The following is a 6,624-nucleotide window of genomic DNA, read 5'->3' as shown; positions in this document are numbered from 1 at the left end:
CCAGGGCTGCCAAGTGCAGATGGCAGGTGGTTAATGTGAGGCCTGGTGCACGGGTCGTTGCAGGAGACCGGGATTGCCGTGTGCCTAGAAATGGAGTGAAAAAGAGAGTGCAAAGAAATGGAAAAGTTAGGAGATGTGGCATAACCTGTGAATCATTATCCCAAAGTGGGGAGGCTCATGGGTGTGTGTGTGTGTGTGTGTGTGTGTGTGTATAAGAGAGAGAGAGATCACATGTCTGTGGACAGAGGTGGGCTGGAACCCCTAACTTTCAGGAAACTCCTGGGTCCTTTGCTTCTTCTACCCATAGGTCTGCACTGTTTTTCTAGGGTCACTCATGTATTCATCCAACAAATATTCAACAGGCACCTGTTACACACCGGATATTACATACGTGTGGCTGTGCACGTAACTGCGAGGCCGTGTGCTACGGCTGCAGGGTGGGGATTGGGGCTTCAGCTCCCACCTTGTGCAATGCGGGATCATCTCCAAAGTCATATTGAGCCACCCCACATACAAATTTAATATAAGTAGGCACACTGTGCTTGCTATAAAAGCTTCAAAAGAAGGAAGCCCCTCCATGGATCACCACCTCCCTCCAAGCTGCAGTCCTAATCTCCTCCTATGTTAAAATCAGGGCGTTTAGAGATGAAGACCCAGATTCTGACTGAGGAGTCTCCCAGTGAAGGGACAGAGGCAGATGCTGAGTCACCCGTGACGCCACCAAGCTGAGTGGACCGCACAGAGGGAGCTGGACGCAGGGCACTCCAGCGTGGACCTCAGAGGCCTACGCTGCAATCCAAATCCTCCACGATGGTACACAGGACATACTGGGAGAAACTGAAAGGCCACGGGAGAAAGGCTTGCTCAGGGAAACACAGGTCTTTCCTGGGGCTGGAGCAAGGGAGGAAGAATTCCTCGGACCTCCAGTGCCAAGCTAGTGTTCGGACTTTCTTCTAAAGGCCATGGGTGAGCCCTTGGGAATATGGAGACCAGTCCGGCCCGCGTGGTAAATGGAGAAGGAAATTCTGCCAGAAGCTGGGAAGTGAAAGCTAACCCTGTGGGCTAGACATAAGTGGCATGTGGGTCTGCACGTAGGGTCATGGCAGAGGAAATGGGACAGAGGAACTGATTTGAGTATAGAAATCTTAACTGGGCTTGGAGTAGGTGTGTGAAAAGCCCTGAAAATGTATGCTGATTTTGATATGTGCAGATATTATTTTCCTCCTGGGGTAGATTTTAATTCTCAAAGGAGTCTGCGACCCCCCAAGAAATGTCCTCCCCCTACTTGAAAGTTGCTTAAGTGTCTAATGACCAGGAGTTGGTGTTGGTTGGATACCAAGCGGTGGGAAGAACACCCACTCGTTCTCGAGCCCCTGACTTCTAGACGGAGTTTCCAGGAGGACTTTGGAGATATGTTGCTTTTGAGGTATCTGTGAGGCGCTGAGAAGCGGGGGGCAGGAAACGCAGGCGCACGCGCACGCGCACTCAGAGTTGGCGCGTCTTTAGGAAGCTGCACATTCTCTAATTGAGTTAATTGTTCAGGCACTGAATGGAGCTGTTTCTGCTCCAGTCAGGGAAAGACGTGTCAGCTGTTTCTTCACTTATCTGACCTTGGAGAATCTGCTGTCTCCACCAGACACTGATCCTTGGCACTGCGAGAATCTGATACACTTGACTCTGGTCAGGATTTTAGACCTCACCCAGGAAATGAGCTCCAGTCTCACCCCAGGCAAGTTCAGAACATTTTCCCAACCAGGAGACGCCGGCCCGGGTCACACATTCCAAAGGCAGCCGGCAGCTAAGAAAGCCGCAACAATGGGAATCAAACAGCTCCTTCTCTCCACGCTGCTTTCGGGCAGGTTCCAAACAGAAATGGAGGGTGCCCTGCAAATTAAAAACAACAGCCTGCCAGTCAAAGGCAGTGTTTTTAAGCACAGAAAGCGCAATGCCACCGCAGGGGGCAGATAAAAGAGCTTTTGAGCATCTCGGAAACCGCTCACACACAAAAGCACCTCTGTGCCTTCACACAGGAACTCCTAGAAGTTTCCCAAGGTTTCATAACCCCAATGCCGCGGGTAGTGATGCGGTTTGGAAATTAACCTTGCTTTTCTCCCCACTGCTGTTTTACATATTAATTAAAGTGTTTTCCTCAGATCAGGAACGCCTGCAGGCTGGCTCGGCTCTGCAGAAGGTGCCTCATTTTCCTGCTGCTTCCCGCCCCGGCTCCGCTTGTGCATAGTTCAATGATTAAAACTCCCCCCAGTCAACTGTGAAGGCCTCCCCTCCCCTAGCCACCATCGTGATATAAAACACACACTTCAATGCGGCTTTTAAGAAATCCTCGCTTCCCCACCCCCACAAGAAAGTTGGGTCGTGCAGAGCTAATTTCGGGGAGTCCTTTGGAAGAAATCATTGAGAAGGCATCCAAGTATTTTGCTTCAACTCTGCTTACCTCATTCATGGACCTATTTCTTTTTCTTTTCTTTTCTTCTTTTCCAGTGCTTGAAAAAGGTGTACAAACAATTCATATATTATAAATACATTGACTTGGGCTGGGCGCAGTGGCTCACGCCTGTAATCCCAGCACTTTGCGAGGCTGGGGCAGGCAGATTACTTGAGGTCAGGAATTTAAGATCAGCCTGGCCTACATGGCAAAACCCCGTCTCTACTCAAAATACAAAAATCCGCCGTGCAAGGTGGCATGCACCTGCAATCCCAGCTACTCAGGAGGCTGAAGGAGGAGAATCGCTTGAACCCTGGAGGCAGAGGTCGCAGTGAGGCGAGATCATGTCACCACACTTCAGCCTGGGTGACAGAGCAAGACTCTGTCTCAAATAAATAAGAAAAAATAAACAATAAACACATTGGTTTGCTTTCATTCACCTATTTTGGGGATACGAGGGAGCTTAAAGTTTGAAAACCAAAACGGAGCTGGCCGCTGGAGGTGTGGATTTGCGCAACGAGGTGTGAACTTCAGCAGCCTGCGTCACTCTCAAACGCCGTGTCCCAATTTGAATGTTTCCAAGTCACTTAAAAAAATGGAAGATTCGTAGTGCCATTGAAAACATACCAGGATTAATTATCTATCCGGTACATCAACTTTATGTGTCTGTGACCCAAGACAATAAAAGTAAGTCGTAGTTACCTCCTTAGGTGCTGGACACTTCAGCCCAATATACGTCTTTCAATTTTGAGTTACAATTTGGACTGTCATGAGATTCTTGGAGTACGTTAAATCAACACACTTCTTCGTAATTATTGAGAATCTTTTGTGCCCTGTAAAATCAAGTGTAAAGTAATTTAAACTATAAAATGCAAAATGTAGGGACAATTGGTAATCCATAGTGAAAGTAAATGAAGTCTAAATAGCAAAGAGCAGATTATTCTCAAATTTACGTAACAGAGTTCCTACATGTGGAAGTAGATACAACTATTAGTACATTCAGTTGATTTATTAAAAAATTAAATGAAGCCACTCTGTTTTTCTACTTACCACTTGCTTATAAAATCCAAAAGGGTAAGTAAGAGACAGGATTCATCGCCATGAGTGTAGGGGCGCCATGGGGAGGCGACCTCCATCCCACGTGACAGTGGTGTCATCAGAAATTCTGTGATCGTCTGGACACGTGTCTACAGGGTCCCTCCGCGCATTGACTTGGCGTCCGTTAGGATGCAGAAAACCTGAATTAAACTAGTTTAATGAATAAGGAAACCTGTAAGCCCTGTGGTGGGACCTGCTTTACGGCTGGAGGAGCTAAGAGTTCTCTGGTTCACCAAAGCCCTTGGTTCTTTCCATCTTTCTGCTTTCTGTCACCCGCAGCATCGGCTTTGTCCCCAGGCTGTCCATCTTGGTGTCCCCAGCTCACAGCCAGTAGTAATCAGCCTGCTTGAGAACTTATCAAATCCACAGCAAGGTGCTTCCAGAGGCCTTCTCAGTGGAGCTGGAACCCCTTCCCGCGAGCCCCAGCAAGGCCCTCCTATGCCACTGCAATCCCCTGGATAGCAGGAAGAGGCCTGAGCCGGCCCTGTAGCAGCTGCAGGTGCAGCTGGCCTCCCCACCTGGGGCTCAGTGTTTTTACTGACATTTGTTGAGCTAAGCTCACCAAGTTCTCTAACAGAGGGACTGACTGTGTGGAGCTGCAAATGTCTGTCATTAGAACAGCTCAAGGACAGGAGAAAAGATTGACAGTCAGTTCAGAATGGCATCCCAGGATTTCTGCCCCGAGGAGAAAACTCAGTTCATCTGAGATCTTTTCTAACTCCAAGATTCTGCAATGTTATCTCTGTTTAAAAAAAGATATCCCACTTTTTGAGGATACAAGATTCCCAAAGCATTTACTGAATGCCTACTCTAGTATGCCAGGCCCTTTTCTCAAGTCTGCTGAACCAGGAGTGAAGAAAGCTGACATTACCGTCCATGTCACATTCTGGTAGGAGAGAGGTACAGTGAACACAATGAATCAGTGAAATCGGTCGTATTTTAAAGAGTGACAACAGCATCGAAAAGGAGGCTACGATATACTGACGTAATGGCTGGAGTTTTCATTTTAGATAAATAGCCAGAGAAGGGTTGATGGAGGCAGCAGCCAGCCCTGTAAGGAAGGAGACCCCTGCCATGGCCCTGGGACAAGGATTGAGTGGTTTCCTCTGGAGGCATTTCCAGGAGGAGAAGGAGGGATGGGAAACAAGGAGGGAAAAGTGCCAGAGTGTGTGTGCTTACCCGTGAATGAGTCCTGGGGGACACCCGGCTTCTCCAGCCCAGGCTCTTCAGATCATGAAGGGAGCACGTGGGGAGCCATGTGAAGCCGCATGGAGAGCCCTGGGGAGCATGTGGGCAAGCTCTTGGGGAGCACATTGAGAGCCATGAGCAGGGCGCTGAGGGAGGATGCTGTGGCCACGGCTGTCGGGCACCCCCAGGCCATGGCTGGGAGACCCACAGGCAGCGCAGGTGCTGGAGGTGGAACCATCCGTGCTGTGGATGGTCCACCCGGAAGGCAGTGGCCTCGGGGGTGAGTCAGAGGATGGGGTGACTGAGAGAGGCCCTTGTGGAGACAGCAGTTCCGAATAGAGGCGAGATCAGAGCAGGAGCTGGGAACCAAACCAGAAGGTTTTTGGGACATGGTTAGACTTTGACACTGCTTGAGGTTGGGGCACATCTGACCCACTTTGTCACCAGCATCGTGGTGGCTTCTTAGCAAGGAACAGGCTGAAAGGGGTAAGGCAAAGGACAGGGGGACCTGATGGGAAGGGGCCATTACCAACATCCAGGCCGGGCAGGGGTGGCATAGGTGGCAGGGGGCCCACGAGGCTGGGTGAGGGCGGAGGGCACCCCACTCTTGTCACCGCCGCTGGGAGGAGGGAATTGCCATAGAGTGAGAACGGGAAGCTCTGGGGAGGGGTTCTGCTGTGGGACAGGGGTCTCAGTTTGGGACAATGTTGACGCTTTTGGAGCTCATCAGCCATCCTGGTGGGTGACTCGTGGAGGTCACTGGATATTACAGCTCTGGGGACAAAAAATAGAGTCATCAGCATATTTATAGCCCTGGAATGGATGGGATGGCTGTCGTGACAGGCAGCAACTGCGTCTGAGGCCCCAGCACCTGCAGGGTCCCATGGGAGGCTAGGGCAGTAAGGGAGCAAGCAGAACCCACCCGGAGCAGGTGGGGAGTGAGAACAGATGGCCACTGTGCTGCTCTCAAAACCAAACGCATGGCCAGGCATGGGGCTCCCACCTGTAATCCCAGCATTTTGGGAGGCAGAGGCCGGCGGGTCACCTGAGGTCAGGAGTTCAAGACCAGCCTTGCCAACATGGTGAAACCACCCCCCACACACACACTAAAAATACAAAAATTGCCAGGTGTGGTAGTGCGTGCCTGTAATCCCAGCTACTCTGGAGACTGAGGCAGGAGAATCACTTGAACCCAGGAGGCAGAGGTTTCAGTGAGCTGAGACTGTGCCACTGCACTCCAGCCTGAGCCACAGAGCAAGACTTCATCTAAAAAAAAGTGCAGAGGTGCTTTACATCTTTACATAGAGGCGAATGGTGTAAGATGCAGCTATTTGATCAAACCTATGTGACTGAAACATTTGCATGGAGAGAAAGCGAAAGGATGGAAGAGGACAACATGAACTAAATAAGCTCCCTTTTGATTGCTTGCTTGTAGGTTTGCCTTAATGAACGCCAACATGAAGGTTTGAACCTTAAATTTAGAATAAAAACACGGAATAGCCAACTTCCTAGAGTGAGGGCACCATTCTGAATTTGCTGCTGGTGGACCTGGTGTGGCTTTTGGGGCCAATGTTCTTTTCTGCTAAGACAACCTGGCCTCTTGGAAGGAAAGCTGGACTTGGTTGCCGTGACTCAAACTGTTATTAAATTTCTTATGATGTCTCCACACGTTAAAACGAAATGAATGTGGACTTTATGGGTTTAAGCATAATTTTGAATGAATGAGGGAATTCAGATAGAGGGTTTCTCATAATGTGGTATCAGTTGGTGAGATCTTCTAAAGAAACGTGTACGGTTCTCTTGGGAATTGGTTCATTAAATCCAAAAGCCAAAAAAATAAAAACACACTTCTGATAGATTTGTCGGAGTTACACATAATCGTATCTTTCAAGAGC

General features: G+C 49.4%; 1 long non-coding RNA gene across 1 annotated transcript; it reads left to right on the top strand.

Moving 5' to 3' along the window:
* Positions 1-791: 791 nt before the first annotated feature.
* LOC135268850 (uncharacterized) lies at positions 792-2,576 on the top strand. The gene is made up of 3 exons (XR_010337187.1): positions 792-1,072; positions 1,575-1,729; positions 2,500-2,576. It is a non-coding gene; the product is annotated as an uncharacterized LOC135268850 (long non-coding RNA).
* Positions 2,577-6,624: the final 4,048 nt, after the last annotated feature.

Source organism: Aotus nancymaae, unplaced genomic scaffold, assembly GCF_030222135.1.
Source record: "Aotus nancymaae isolate 86718 unplaced genomic scaffold, 86718_ANA_hifiasm-v0.15.2.pri h1tg000044l, whole genome shotgun sequence".
Taxonomy (NCBI): domain Eukaryota; kingdom Metazoa; phylum Chordata; class Mammalia; order Primates; family Aotidae; genus Aotus; species Aotus nancymaae.
This window is presented reverse-complemented; position numbering and strand designations above follow the sequence as displayed.